General features: G+C 32.0%; 1 protein-coding gene across 1 annotated transcript in view; it reads left to right on the top strand.

Moving 5' to 3' along the window:
• LOC140435237 (octopamine receptor beta-2R-like) overlaps window positions 1–16,436 on the top strand; it is a 340,883-nt gene that overhangs the window by 139,589 nt on the left and 184,858 nt on the right. Inside the window, exon 2 of the mRNA XM_072524038.1 lies at window positions 1,002–1,038. The gene's annotated coding sequence lies outside the window, so the exon portion shown is untranslated. The remainder of the gene's footprint in view (window positions 1–1,001; window positions 1,039–16,436) is intronic.

Genomic DNA, 16,436 nt, shown 5'->3' with positions numbered 1-16,436 from the left:
ATCAGAAAATAACACGTTTTCCTATCTGTTGTCATGCCATTGTAAATCTTCATTGGCCCATTCCAGTTGAGTCCTTTTCTGCTCTAACGTAAGCTTTGGTACAAACAAAGGTCTTCTTGTAAATAAATTCGCCGAATGTAACCTGTTTCTAATAGTCTGATCGCAAATTACAATATTATGAGTTTGCTGGAGCTCTCTTCTAATAGCTGGGGCAGTCATAGAGGGTTTTTCCGGGCAGTTAACGTTAAAAAGCGTTCTTGGGCATTGGTAATAATTCTGGGTCTTCCGCTTTTTGAACAATCGCTAACAGAATTCGTCTCTCGACATTTTTTCACAATCCGAGACACATCATTCTGATTAACTCCAACCACGACTTGTGTGTGGCCTTCCTCAATCAAAGTAACGATTCTAGCTCTGTTGAACTCAGATATCACTTGTCTATTTATATTGTTCACTACAAAGTGAATAAAACGCAAAGCAATTTTTACAAATATCGGTTTTCGAAAACTGATGAACGCAATATGAATACTGAGAATCTTTGCGACGGTTAAGAAACAAAAAACAAGCAATAAATTTTAGTAGAAAAAAAAATCTGTGCAAAAATTTCAAATGAGAAACGTTCAGAGGCGTTACAAATAATATGCAAAATATTTTTGAGTGTGTGTACATATCCAATTCGAAAGAAAGAAACGAGCGAGTTCTAGTTTGAACATATAATATATTTACCTCCTCCCTTTCTGATGGCGTATATATTCTTGGTAAATCGGAATTTTCCGTTCTCCCCTTTCGTAATAGGGAGATTAAGAGCCGCAAAATTGACACTCTCAACAAAATTTAGCTTGTTCATATGATTTTTGAAGGTTCAGTAGCATTTTCATCTCTAAAAACTGGAGTATTATACTATTTAAAAACTATATTGTTATTATTATGTATCTAAATTAATGTATATTGTATATATGTACATGATTATTTCTTTAGATAATAGATATATTTTGTTTTAGTTACTGCAAACATTGTACCAATAAAGTAATTAATTAGGTAAGTAAATTTTCTTTTTTGCATGAATCCTTATCTTTTTAGCAAATAAAGAATTTAATTAAATACTGAGCGAATAGAAAAAGTCGAAATTCAACAAATTGTAGTACAGAATAGTCAAGCCTACTTTACACTGACTGATATCTCCATCTCCATCTCCAATATTCGTACTTCTTCATTAGACCAATAAGATGAATGATCGACATACTTAATAAAAAGACGAATAGAAAGTTGTACATATTTTAAACAAAAATTGTAAAGAACACCTTTAGACGAATTAACGAAAATTTTAAATCAAGTTCTAGATACTACGGTAAATATTACCAAATGTTCAAGAAGTACTTCTAAAAAGCTTCTTCTGGTGTTACTAACTGGTTATTAAAATATTTGTTTGCATAACATTTTGATTTAGTTAAATACATTCTTAAAATTTTATTATTCAGATAACTCAAACAGAATTTTAAGTATCAATAACATTAATTTTGAAATTTCATGGCAATTGCTTTCTCTTTTTGTTCTCATTTGTTGTCGTTTAATTATGTTGAGTTAAACGTTAAGAAGATATTATTTTTAAGTCGAAATTCAAAGAGATTAATTGTCTTTTATAAATCTTAATTAAATCCTAATTAAACAGCAATTTATAACAATATTTTTTTAAAATAAAATCAAATAGCAGTAAAAAACCCAGTTTACATTTTGGGGAATTGTTTCAAGTAATTATTTTGAGAATATTTATATTTTGGTATAAAAGGTTTTCATCTAATGGGGATTAGAAAGAAGAAAAAACGGGAGACGCAACAGACTAAACAAAAATTATGTCTGAAAATGATAATGATAACGTTTGTAATGGACTTTATTAAAATTTTAAGTCTAGCAGAAATGTCAATAAATATAAAGGCCAAACAATTTGTTTCAGTTTTCTAAATACATGGGTTCGTTATGCAAATTTTAAGAAACCTTAAATTCATGGGTTATACACCCATATTTAAAAAAAAAATTCCTGTACAAATATTCGGTGTAAATTAAATTATCAATATCGATATGAAATCATGAATAATGTTAAAGCCAAATTCAAGATTGGCGTAAGTAGAAGAGTATGCACTTCACAACACTTTGACCTTTGACCTCAGACGTCACAAGCCCCGTCAGCGCTCCGGTCATGTCACCGCCCCGTGATGACGTCATAGTTTGATCGCTAGTCGTGACTGCCAGTAATTCCGCCATTTTTAATATGAATTAATTTACATATTATTTTTGTATTTCAACTATTATCTACTCATCGTCACTATCGATAATTAGCTAATTTTAATCCAAATTATTAAATTAATAATAATTACTAAATAAAAATTCTTCCTTGCGTGGGGACTCGAACTCTTACCCTATACAGCATCTTCTTCTTCCTTCTTTTATGTAAGCTTTAAAGCCTGTTTTTTCTTCAATATTACTCTCTGAAATTGTTTAAATTATCGCACCACCTTTTTCTTGGTCTGCCAATCCTTTTTCGTCTCTTTAGTGACTTATCTAGTGCTATTCGTACTATTCTATCCTCTGCCATTCTACTAATGTGTTCATTCCACTCTTGTTTCCGTTTTGTCACCCATCCATTTATATCTTCTATATTGCATGCTCTTCTTATATTTTCATTTCTTCCCCTATCCAACAAACTTTTCCTTGATATTCCTCAGAGTATTTTCAGCTTTGTTTTTTCTAGAAGTTGCAGTTGTCTCGTTTTAGATGTGTTAGGTCTTGTCTCCGCCGTGTATGTTAATATAGGTCTAATCGCTGCTTTATAGATTCTTATTTTTGTGTCTTGTCTTAGACGTTTGTTCTACTAGATTGTGTCATTAAGAGATCCCGCTGCTTTACTTACATTTAAGCTTTATTGTCGTACTTCTTCTTCAACATCTCCGTAACTAGTTATATCTATTCCCAGATATCTAAGCCTTGCTTCGTGCTTTATTATTTTCCCATCAATTTCGATTTTACATCGTAGTGGATGATTAGATGTCATGCCATACAGTTGGTTTTTTCTGCTAATATTGTCATGTCGTATTTCTTAACTGTTGTATTGAAGATGTGTGTTAATCTTTGGAGCTCGTCTTCTGTCTCGGCAATTAATGCGGCGTCGTCTGCATAACATAATATTTGGATTGCTCTGTTCCCCATTCTGTAGCGATGACCTTTACGTACTGCTTGTATTATTTTGTCGATTATTATATTAAAGAAAAGTGGATTTAACGAGTCACCTAGTCTGACTTCGTTTTGTACTTGTAATGTGTTAGTTTTCCATTTATCTTTGCCTGTATTCGATTATGGAAGTAGATGTTTTCGATGTTTTGTATAATATTGATTGGTATGTTTCTTTTATACAGTAGGTGTAAAACGTCTTTAACTTGGATGCGATCGAAAGCCTTTGTCAAGTCTATAAAACATAGATATGCTGGTTTATTGTACTCGATGGCCTTTTCTATGATTTTGTTTTAGTACAAATACAGCATCTACGCAGGATCTACCGGATCTGAATCATTGTTGTTCATCCGATAAAGTTATTAGTTTATTGATTTTGTTGGTTAGGACATTTGTGGTAAGCTTAAGTGCAGTGTTCAGTAGATTTATATCTCTATAATTTTTGGCGTCTATTTTATCTCCTTGCTTGAACATTGGTATTATTATGCTGTTTCTCCATGCGTCTGGTATCTTACAGTGCAATATTAGTTTTTGTTGTCATCTCTAGGGTTATACTTTCTCCTCCATTGGTATTTCGTTTGGTCCTGGTGACTTTCCATTTTTGAGTGAATATATGGCTATCTATACTTCCTGAAAACTGATTTCTATTACCTACTCCTATTCCTAAATCAGGTACGTTATTACGCCCTGGACGGCGTACTGTACAAATATCTCAATATTAAGAGAACTCGACATTAACATTAGGCTTATCATAATTATTAACCAAAATATATTGGAGTATTTTGGACACATAGCCGTAAGAAAGAAAAATATGGAAAAATTGGTGGTTAAGGGCATAGAAGATGGTAAAAGAATCAGTGGAAGATTGCGACTCCGATGGTCAGGCCAAATAAAGAGCGCCATCGGTTACTCTCTGTCTGTACCAGTACCAGTACCAGTACCAACGTTATATTATATCCTAACAAAGGATAGAGGAAAGAAGAGAAGAAGGAGGATATTGTTTAGAGCACGGTGTTGATGAATATATACTGTGTAGTTGAGTTATACAATATATGACCATTTTATACAAGGTTATAAGACAACGAATTAGACGGCACTTAGCTAGTTCTTAGGTATTATCTTAATTCTTCGATATTAAATAAAGTTGTTTCCTAAGTATTTTCTGCAGATTAAAAATAATATGATTAGTTAATGGTAATAAGCACTTATAAATACTCGACAAACATACAAACCATTAGCAAACTACGGTGGGATATTTCAACTTAATATTGGTAAAAACAAAGAATGGTAGTTAAACAAAAGAAAGTTGATGAGCGAAGTCATTCTTCACTTTACTGTAAGGAAAATCAAATAGAGACAGTATCAACTTTTAAATATTTAGGAGAAGTGATATCAGAAGACACAACAATCGATCAGGAGATATTAAACAGAGCGAAGAAAACAAACAAAATTTACTATGCACTGAATAACTCGATTTTTGGAAAACGAAATAAAAGTGAAGTTAAGCTCGAGGTGTATATTGCAATATCAATACCAATACTGCTGTATGCAAGAGAGACATGGGTCATTATCATCAAAATTGACAGCGTCCTAAAGCGGAAATGAAATAATTAAGAAAAATATCTAGTGTCCCAAAAATTGATCATATCAGACATTATTACATAAAAAGCGAATTTAAGCAGGAACCGATAGAATTTAAAATCAAAAGAAGAAAATTAAATTGGTTTGGACACATTATTAAGATGTAATAGGGTAGACTAGCAAAAAGAGTTATGGAATCCCAGAGATACGGGAAGAGACGAAAAGGAAGACCAAGGATGAGATAATTGGAACGATTACTGAAAATAAGAACTAGCTAGGGACCGCAAGGAATGGAAGAGGTGGGTACAAGGAATATAAAAATATCACTTCGACGCCTAAACTGGGCATTAAGGAGTTCCCAAGAAAGAACAAGAAGAATACTCGAAAGCTTCTTTAGTCAAATGTTTTGAACTCTGTCTGATCTGAAGATTTGCACTTCGATAATATTTAACACTTCTTTAGGGAGGCGTTCATAGGCAGTAATACTGTAATGTTGACAGTTGCTTCATATTTTTGATCCATTCAGCATTGAAGTTAATAACAGCTGTTGTGAAAAGTTGATTTCCCCAAAACTCATGAATTTCTTCTTGACTTGAGTACAATTGAGAACAATTTGATCGTGTTGTGGTTTTTTTGCGGTGCTTAACATTATTCAGCTTATCTGATTAATTTGCTACTTCTCCCTCGTCAAATGTATTTCGTAATTATTTTGACGTGACAACGTCTTAAATTAGGTTGTGGCTCGGAGTCATTCATGAAAAAGTGTAACGCCCGCTCACGTCTGTTACAGTGAGTCACCGAACGAGAGAGAGGCCCGCCGGACCGGCGAAAGCCTTGCGTCTCTCTCCCACTCAAACATGATCGGTCCGCTGCGCGCGCAGCACTAGAGAATTAGGCGCGTTGAATCGGTACGTGCTTCCGTGCTTGTGTCTCTGTCTTTCTCGAGCGTTCTTGGCGTTCAAGACACATTACAGCAGAAACACTTCCTTTCATTTCATATTTCTCCTATCATCGTCCTATCCTCAACACAATCACTCAAATAGAAATTAGTTAAGTTTAAGTTTACATGTACAATGTTTTAGTAAACAAAATATATTTCTATAGTTAAAATTTGTGCAATTCTTATTTTCATTTAATTCCTTGTTCCTATTGTGCAATTTAATAATATTCATATCAATAAATATTCTACCGAGAAAAAGACGTTGTCACGTAAAATCTTCGCCCGTAAAACCGACTTTACAGGCAACCGATTTTTTTACTATTATTAAGTCCATGCAATACTCGCTTGATCAAAAACTTACTGTCAACGAGATTAAAACATGACATCTGTTTTAACATACAGATTTAATAAGTTGAAATGCTTGGAGACCCACCATTTCCTCACAAAAAGTTTATTGTCGCATTTCCTGTTGTTACTAACCTTTTTCTCCTTATAGCCCAGTCTGGTTAAAAAAAAGTTGGAAAATTTTTTCGCAGATGTCTGAAACTTGTAAGACATAGGTGGGGGTTACTAGATGAAGAATAAATGAAAAAGTACTGGTATTTTTTTTATGTTTTTTTAAACAATAATTTATGGTCACAATTTGATTTTGTGTCTATAAGTTTTTTTCCCTAAATTTTACATAAACAAAATTTATTATGTCACATGTAGTGAAAACTATGTATTTATTCATAATTCGACGAGCTACCCCAGATTAAAAAAAAAGAGGATTCTAGTTGCAATGGAAGCTGAAATAATGTAAATTTTTCCTACGTGTTTCAATTTGAAGTTCCGATCTCGAAAAAAAAACGGAGCTGAAACAGTTATCCCCTCCATTTTCCTATGTCGATCTTGCAAAAGTACCTTCGTTTCGAACGGCTTTAAGTTTCAAAAAATTGGTTGAATTTTATAGCTGTATATAGGTTTCAATATAAAGCTTAGATCTTCATTCAAAATTTGTGCAAATTTTACTTCTTAATGATTATAAACAATGGAGATATGATTTTTTTTAATAGTCCCTAACTGCGTTCCTGTTGGTCATAGAAAGTTTCTTTAAATGTGAGTTTTTTTTACCATCTATCCAATGGTTGTACGTACAAGTCTGTAGCTTAAAAAATATAAAAGTTATTACAATTTTTTATAAGTAAAAAACATACCCCTTTTTCAAACGTTTATTTTGTAAATAATTTCGACAAAAACGCAATATGCATTTAACTTCTGAGATAGTTTAAGTCTTAAAGAATCCTATGAAATTTGCTAAATATGTCTAGCGTCATTAATAGAGCAAGTTCAATAGTTTAAATGTTAATCTTCAGGGTTAAATAAATTAAATAACTTTTAAACTATTTGACCGATCGGGGGGAAATTTCGCACAAATTTAAAAGACGGCAATTCCTCGATGTTTAAATGTATTATTATTATTTTATTTATTTAATAAAAAAAATAATAAAATTTATAAGTTTGTGCAAAAAACTGCTTTTTTGCAAATATCACCGTAAATTATTTATCAATTTTAATTTAAAAAGCGGGAGAATAAAGATATTCTTGATATAAAAAAATGATATAAATATTGTTTATATAAAGTATAAGGGAAAAAACTTATAGACAAAAAATCAAATTGTGACCATAAATAATTGTTTAAAAAAAAAAACTCAAGGTAAAAATATAAGTACTTTTTCATCTATTCGTCATCTAGTAACCCCCACCTATGTCTTAAAAGCTTCAGATATCTGCGAAAAATTTTGCCGTGAAATCGATGATTTTTGCATAACCAGACTGGGCTATTACAGAACCTGAATAAGTGAAGAGTTTTTTTAGTGTATCCAGGTATTGTTCAGTTGTGTTGTTTTCTGGATCGTGTTGTGGTTAACTTTCAGTACTTTACATTAATTATTCATCTCTTCGAATTAATTTTCTATTTCTCCCTCGTCGAATATATTTTTCGTAATTATTTTTACTATTAGTATTATGAGTCCATCACTAGCGTTATCAAAATATACTGTCAACGAGATGAAAACATGGCATCTGTTTTAACATACACATTTAATAAGTTGAAATGCTTGAAAACCCATTATTTCCCCCCAAACTTGGTTTCATGCGATATCCCTGAACATCAGGTTTCCTTGTTTATGTTTATATTACACTACAATTTAAGTCTCCTGCTAATATAACCTCGTTAATTTGACATAGTGCTGGAAGGTTCGAAATGGCAACAGGGGAAATCTGACATGCACCGATGTTGATTTTACTTTTACTCTAGGCAATAGATTTTATCTTAAATATATCCGACTTATATTGTGATATAGCATGAAAAATGTCTGATCTTAAAAAATAAAAATGTGTAAGTTTTTGAAAAGCGAAACAAGTGTAACATTCAGAGCACAGTGTAGTGATGGCCTTTTCTTTACGAGACTATCAATGTCTTATGGAAAAAAAACTTCCTTCTTTATACTTATAGGATAATCGGCAATATACTTTTGACCGTCGTAAAATGCGGATACACTTTTGAATTTATCTCTCATAAGGGATAGGGAATACAGGAAGGTTGTTAAGAAGAATCAGTGTTGGACTAAAATAAAACCAACTTTTTCGTTTATATAGGTATTCATATGTAAATATTGACATATATTTTTACGTACGTCAAATCCGTGCTTGTAAAACATATAGACGAAATTAGGATATCCCTTAAATATATCCACTTTAAAATAAAATCAAATTTTAATTTGACCGTATTAAGCGGAGCACACTAGGTCACAAAACTAGTTATAATAATATACTAGTTCGCTCCAAAGACCGTATACTAGTTCACTCCCGTGGTTAAGCGGAATAAGAATTTATTTACTGTTCTAGGAAAATTAATATATGCAAAATTGGTAAAGTTTGTTTAGCAGAAAATGGTTAACACTGACTAGACGGTACTCCTTTAATAAAGCAAAGGATCCACAAAATTTACAATAATTACGACGACAAAATGATGTAAAATATATTGCTTTGCCTTATATACCCGAAATTAATGTTTTCAAATGAGTTTTAAAATAAATTAAATCTATTTTAATTGCTAAGATTGTAGAAAAACAAACATTAATAATAATTTGTGGATCTGAAAAGAACCGTTTTTTTAATCGTAACATTTGTAGATTTGATGAAAGTATCACTCCATACATAGTTCCGTTTCGCCATCGCTATCCTCATCTAAATTAATTATGATCGTTTCAATTATATTATGATCTACGTGAACATATGAATTTTCTTTACTTATTACTAAAGCTCGGATTATAGGCAAAATGCATTTTTTGCCTATTTTGCCTATTATAATTGTTTTTTGCACTTTTTGCCTTTTTTCGTAAATTCCGCCTATTTATGCTCTTTTAAAATTTCATGGTACTACTCATGATATTATTCTATTACTAAACCATGCTATAATAAAATTTTGGGTCAATAATAAAATATCAATGGTTTGTTTATATAACAGATTTCTAGGAAAATATACCTGATCGAGATTTGAGGGTTACCTATTTGGAAATCCCTAAGCTTTATTAGTTTATTATCAGTTGTACAGTCGCTTACTGTATCAGAGTTTAGTCACAAATTGTTATATCCTAGTTTAGTTTTGTTGCGTATACCGAAAAGCAAAGACCACGTTTTAAAACGTTTTAGACATTTGTGTGAAAAGATGACATCTAAATTAAGACTATGGATCGCACCTTATTCGGAACTTTCTCTAGAAGGAGATGGAGCATTTTGTAAACCATGCGGCAAATCGGTAAGTTTTATTTTTTCTCTTTTTTTCCTGTCCCAATTCTAATTATTTTTTTAAAATTCTCAGATTTCAAGTAGAAAAAAGTCCAGCATTGTCGAACCCACTTCATAAACGTAATTTGGAAAAATTAAATTCCTCTAAGTTAGCCCAAATATCTCTGCGGGATAGTTTAAGCAGTTCAAAAAAAAGGAGGAAGACGCATTTAAATTTGATTTATGCCAGATGATGATTGCATCCAACATTCCTCTATATAAAGTTAATAACCCTAGTTTTAAATGCTTTTTCGAAAAATATCTTAATAAATCCTTACCGGACGAGGGTACATTGAGAAAACATACTGTGGAAAAATGTTATGTGGAATGTATTTCAAAAATTAAGCGGGAGTTAGAGGGCAATTTTTTGTATATTATCTTGGATGAAACGACAGATATATGCGGCAGGTATATAGCTAATTTAATGATTGGAATTTTGAACGAAAACTGTGTGAGAAAACCTTATTTAGTTGCCGTTAAAGAATTGGAAAAAACAAACAATTTAACAATAAGTCGATTTATACAAGATAGTTTAACAAACCTCTTTTTACCCAACGCTATACCAGTGAATAAAATAGTTTTAATGCTTTCAGATGCTGCGGCATATATGTTAAAAGCTGCTGTTAATTTAAAGATTTTTTATCCTAATTTAATTCATTGCACTTGTGTAGCCCACGGGGTAAATAGAATTGCTGAAGAAATAAGAAATCTGTTTCCGTTGGTAAATAATTTTATAAATTTTATGAAAAAAGTTTTTGTAAAGGCTCCGTTGAGTATGCAAATATATAAAGAAAGACCTCCCGGTGTCCCTTTGCCACCTAAACCAGTATTTACAAGGTGGGGAACCTGGCTCGAAGCAGTTTTTTTTACTTTAAACACTGCAATGAAATAGAATTAGTTATGTCAGAATTTGATGATGAAATGATGATATTTCCGAAGCCATTCGAGAAGCAAAAAAAATATTAAAAAATCCCAAATTGAAACAGGAACTCGCTTATATCAATGACAATTATAAATTTATAGTTACCACAATTACCTTATTAGAAAAACAAGAGATAAATTTATGTGAGTCAGTAAAATTAATAGATAATTTAAAGACGAAACTTAAATCGGCACCTGGAAGTAACGGTCAATTAATTTAAAAAAAAAAAATGAAATATGTTTTCGACAAGAATGAAGGTTTTTCGTTTTTATCTAATGTGGCTAAAGTTTTGAATGGGTTATTTTCCGAGAAAGTTCAAATTATGCCAGATTTATTATCCGCTCTGAAATATGCTCCAATTACATATGTCGATGTCGAACGTTCGTTTTCAATGTACAAATTAATTTTAAGTGATCGAAGACATAGTTTTAAGACCGAAAATATTAAAAAACATTTAGTTGTTTCTATTAATGATAAAATTTTAAGTGGTTACAATGTTTAATTATTAATTTAAAGTTATTTAGTTACTAGTTTATTTATACCAATGTTATGAATATGATGTGTAAATATACCTGCCTTTTAAGTTAATATTACGTTAATTCACTTTGTACAATAAATAATAAGTTATATTCCTTAATTGCCTATATTTTGCCCAACTGTTAATATTTCTGCCTTTTTTAATAAAAATCTTTGCCTATATAGGCGCCTTTTTCTTCAATTTTTATTGCCTATAAATCCGAGCTTTACTTATTACGTGTCGGACTGAATTTCTCCAACTACTTGGAAGAATATCAATGACACATTTTCTTATTAACTCTACAACAGTACTACTTAACGTTAAAGAAATATTTTGTGACGTCACGTTAGACTTCAATTCGTACCACATATATGTTCTATGGGTATGTCCCATTTCCTTTGCCAATGTATCACAAACATATACTTTTTTTATGAAAAATGCCATTAAAACTTCTAAAAGCTCTTGTTTGGTGTAACATTCTTAAAAATACATATCATTCGTCTCCATGTAGTTTTGAATTTCCAATTTAATATTATTCGAGTTTGGAGCCTTACTTAGTTGGCGACTGTGATAGCTTGCATTGTCCATTACTATTACGCTATTCTGAGGAATGTTTGGCATAAGATTATTTTTGAACCATTCTTCAAACAGTTCTGCCATTGTATCTTCATGGTAGTTGACGCAGGAGTCTTTAATATTCTTTGCAGAAAGCCACAGGTCATTTGGAACCCAAACCTTTTCTGATCCAGCATGTAAAATCGTTATTATTTTCCCTTTATTTGACGAAGCTTTTGTCTCACATTTGCCAAAGGAATCGGCAAATCCCTTAGGTTGCGGTAAATGTGTGTCAAATCATGTCTCGTCCAGGTAACGATTATCTTATCTCGTCTTATTGCACGATTTTCAGAACGGACTTTTCTTATCATAAGAAATTATGTACTCATAACGCCATTTTTGTAATCTATGAGATTCCATAATTACTTATCTTTTGTCAATTATACGATATCGAAAGCTCATACTTTTTCAAATTTTCCATAGCCTGGTGAGGCTACAGCTTATTTGGTTTTCTTCAACATTGAGCCGTTGCTTCAGAGCTCTTAATGAAAGTATGCGTTGCTCTTCGTACAGGGTATAGACTTTTCGACGTATTAAGTCCTTATCGGCTTCGTCCATACATTTGGTGGAACTGGAATCTTTACATTTTTTTCTTGTTTCTATAGGATTTGATGTAATCCTTTTTACTGTGGTCAGAGGTATTTTCCTAAAATCGCATATTTCACTCGTAGCGAAAGTTGTGTCAAGTCCTCTTAAGTAAGGTACTGTATTTAGTTTTTACAATTTGCTCTGCATCTGCAGATAAACGTTTCTTCTTTACTAAAAGATTAGAAGAAGCCTCATTATTATTATCCTACGGACGCCAATGAATAAAATGAGTAATACTACTTAACACTTCCCCTGATACATAAAGACAAACAAATTTTATTTAAAACTCGTATTCGAATTCGAAAAACCCTCGTATCAGTACGGTTTCGTCAATATAAGCCTTATCTTTATTAATGAAATTATATTGAGTTGTAGGCAATTAAATCAACATTAAGAAATGAAGATTGATAAATTTTCCCACATAACATATTTAAATTTTACCTAAAACCGGGTCTTTTATACTATTATCGGTTAACCCAGGATGTTTATAGTCAATACTAATTGAAGTCAACCATTTACTGCCAAACAAACTTTACTGTGACTTTTGTATTTTATATAGAAATTATATAAAATATTGGTTTGTTACATATTTATATACGAGACAGTGGAATAAGATTATATTTATATTATATTCACTTTATTTTTTTCCCTAATATAAAAAATGTTAGTAAATGATTTAAAAATTTTATTAAAAATTTTGATCAGCAAAATTATTGTGATATGTTTATTTTCTTACTATTGATATTTAACATTGGTACTATGACTTTTCTCTTTTATAAAAATATTCCATAAAGTATTGGTTGTTACATATCTAAAATTTTGTTACTTTTTAAATAATTCCATCATCTTATTTGTCTAACATGGACGTGATGTTATGTAGACAATGTAGTTTATAGCATCAAGTAAATCGATCTCAGTCATAACGATTTTGATGGCTAGCTTTCTCGTTATACAGCATATTATGAACAGCTTATATTGCATTTTGTAATACCTTAGATTATTTCTGGAAACAAATCGAACGTTACAACTTTTCTAGAAGTTCTAATGTCAGAAGTTTATATTTTACATTTAATCCATGTAGTAATGTGGGTACTTTGATTTTGAAATCATTTAAATAACTTAAATATTTATAAATTAAAAACATAAATATATATGTATATATGTAGATATGAGTTTCTTAAACCATACGATATTTAATATAACATCAGTATTATCTTAGAATTAGGTATAAAAATCACTGTTAAATTTGGAAATAGATTTAATTATTCCATTTAAATTAACGTTTCGGCAAGTAATCTTTGGCTTTGTCAAAGTCTTATAATGTACAAGAATTAAGAACAGGATGTTTTTGCAAAATATATAATATTTTACCAACACGTTAAGCGAGACACTTACATTCTTCTTCTTCTTAAAGTGCCTATCCGTTCCGGATGTTGGCGATCATCACGGCTATCTTTACTTTGTTTATTGCAGCGCGGAACAGTTCAGTGGTAGTCGTGTTATACCACTTTCGTAAATTTTGAAGCCAGGAAATGCGTCTTCTTCCCGGTCCTCTCTTACCATTTACTTTCCCTTGGAGAATCAGCTGGAGAAGGCCGTAACGTTCTTGATTTCTTATTACATGTCCTAGATATTCCAACTTTTTAGTTTTGACGGTCATGAGAATTTCACATTCTTTCCCCATTCTACGCAGGACCTCCACATTAGTAACTCTGTCAACCCAGGATATACGTAAGATGCGCCTATAACACCACATTTCGAAAGCTTCAAGCCGATTCATAGATGCAACAGTCAGTGTCCATGCTTCCATTCCGTAGAGCAGAACTGTGAATATGTAGCAGTTCAATAGACGGCATTTTGTTTTTAATGATATGTCTCGACTGTTGAAAATAGTTCTCATTCTAACGAATGCTGCTTTTCCTTTTATTATTCGCTGTTTAATTTCTGTTGAGTGGTCCCATTGGCTATTTAAATTGGTGCCTAGATATGTATATTGCTCGACTCTTTCGATATTCTGTTGGTTGATTGTAAGTTGAACGTTTAGTATTGGTTGTTTACTAATTGTCATAAATTTGGTTTTCTTTATGTTAAGAGCTAGTCCGTATCTGTTGCTGACTTCTGTTATGCGATTTGTTAATATCTGTAAGTCATTCAGATTATCGGCAAAAACTATAGTGTCATCTGCATATCTAATGTTATTTAACCATTCACCGTTTATTAGTATTTCTTTCGCACAACCGTCTAAAGCTTCCTTAAATACCCATTCAGAATAAATATTGAACAACAATGGAGACAAAATACAGCCCTGTCGTACTCCACGTTCTATTGAAATTTTATCAGTTAACTGGTCTTCTATTTTGATTTTGGCCGTTTGATTGTAGTAAATGTTTCTGATAATTCTAAGATCTTTGTTGTCAATTCCAATTTCTTGCATTAGAGTCATTAATTTGTCATGTTTTACTCTGTCAAATGCCTTCTGGTAATCTATAAAGCATGCGTATATGTCACAATTCACATCCCTGCATCTCTGAAATAGCACCTGTACAGCAAAAAGGGCCTCCCGTGTTCCCAGAGCATCACGAAATCCGAATTGTGTTCTTGTTAGTTGTTCCTCACATTTTGTATATATTCTTTTGTGGATGACCTTTAGAAATGTTTTAAGTAAATGGCTCATAAGGCTTATAATTCTATAGTCTTTCGCACTTTCCCGCATTGGGTTTTTTTGGAAGATTTATAAAAGTTGACACTAACCACTCTTGGGGAACCACGCCCGTATCATATATACTGTTAAATATATTTGTCAACCATTTTATGCCATCATAGTCCATAAGTTTTAAGAATTCTGAGTGAAAATTATCAGGGCCTACTGCTTTACCATCTTTGGTGCTTTTGATGGCATATTTTACTTCTTCGATTGTAAATGGTGGTCCAGATTCGCAATTGGTGTTTGTTGTAATACCAGTGTTACTTCGTATATCTTCAAAAGTTTTTTCCACGTATTTAATCCAAATATCTCTTTTATGCTCTATTTCCAGTACTATGTTTTCCTGATTATCTGTCAGGAATCCAGTGTTCTTGTGTTTATATAAGCCTGCCGCTTCTTTAATCTTTTTATGGAGGTTAAATGAATCATGTTTTTGTTGTAATGACTCTATCTCTGTACACTTCGAGCTAAACCAATTTTCTTTTGCTATTTTAATAGCCTTTTTATTTCGTTATTTATGTTGTTGTAGTAATTCTTATTATCTTTAGCGTTTCTTCTGTCTTCCATCATACATAGAATCTTCTTCGTCATCCATTCCTTTTTATTTGTTCTTTCAGGTTTTAAGTATTTCTCTGTTATTTCTTGACTTATTTTGTGCAAATTTTCTAGTTCTACATCTGTGTTATCTGTTTCTGTACGGGCCCATGGTTTTTCTGTACGAGCCCACGTTTTTTCTTTTAGGCGTTTTTGTACCTTTTCCTTTGCTGTTTTATTTTTCAGTTGGTTAATATCGTACTTCATAATTTTTGATCTTTGAACCTTCTTTAAACTAAGTTTCATTTTGGCGATAAGTGGATTGTGGTCCGAATTTATGTCGGATCCCCGGTACGCTTTAACAGATGTTATAGAGTTTCTAAATCGTTTGTTAATAAGAATATAGTCTATTTGATTTCGTACTGTGTGATCTGGAGTATCCTGGGGAGATTTCCACGTATATAGTCGTCTTGGAGGAAGATCATAAAAGGGGTTTGTCACTACGAGCTGTTCTTCAGTTGCAAATTCAGTCAAACGGTCTCCGCGTTCATTACGTTCCCCTAGACCAAAGGATCTCACTAAATTTTCACTTTGTCCTTTGCCAACTTTGGCATTAAAGTCTCCCATTATTAGTATTATTTCGTTTTTCCGAATCCTTTTGACAATATTAGTAAGGTCATTGTAAAATTCTTCTATGATTTCTTCTGGGGCGTCCGCTGTAGGAGCGTATACTTGAATAATGTTTGTTTTTATGGGAGTTGTGTTTAGCTGAACTAAGAGCATCCTTTCTGATACAGGTACAAAGTGACTGACACAGTTGGCAATTTTATTATTCATAATTAGGCCCACTCCATTTATATGTTCGTTCTTAAGATTTCCTGAGTAAAATATTTTGTGATCTTTGATAACTCGGTATCCCGTATCTGTCCAGCGCATTTCGCTTATTCCCATAATATTAATCGAGAGTCTTTCCATTTCTTGA

Source organism: Diabrotica undecimpunctata, chromosome 2, assembly GCF_040954645.1.
Source record: "Diabrotica undecimpunctata isolate CICGRU chromosome 2, icDiaUnde3, whole genome shotgun sequence".
NCBI lineage: Eukaryota > Metazoa > Arthropoda > Insecta > Coleoptera > Chrysomelidae > Diabrotica > Diabrotica undecimpunctata.
This window is presented reverse-complemented; position numbering and strand designations above follow the sequence as displayed.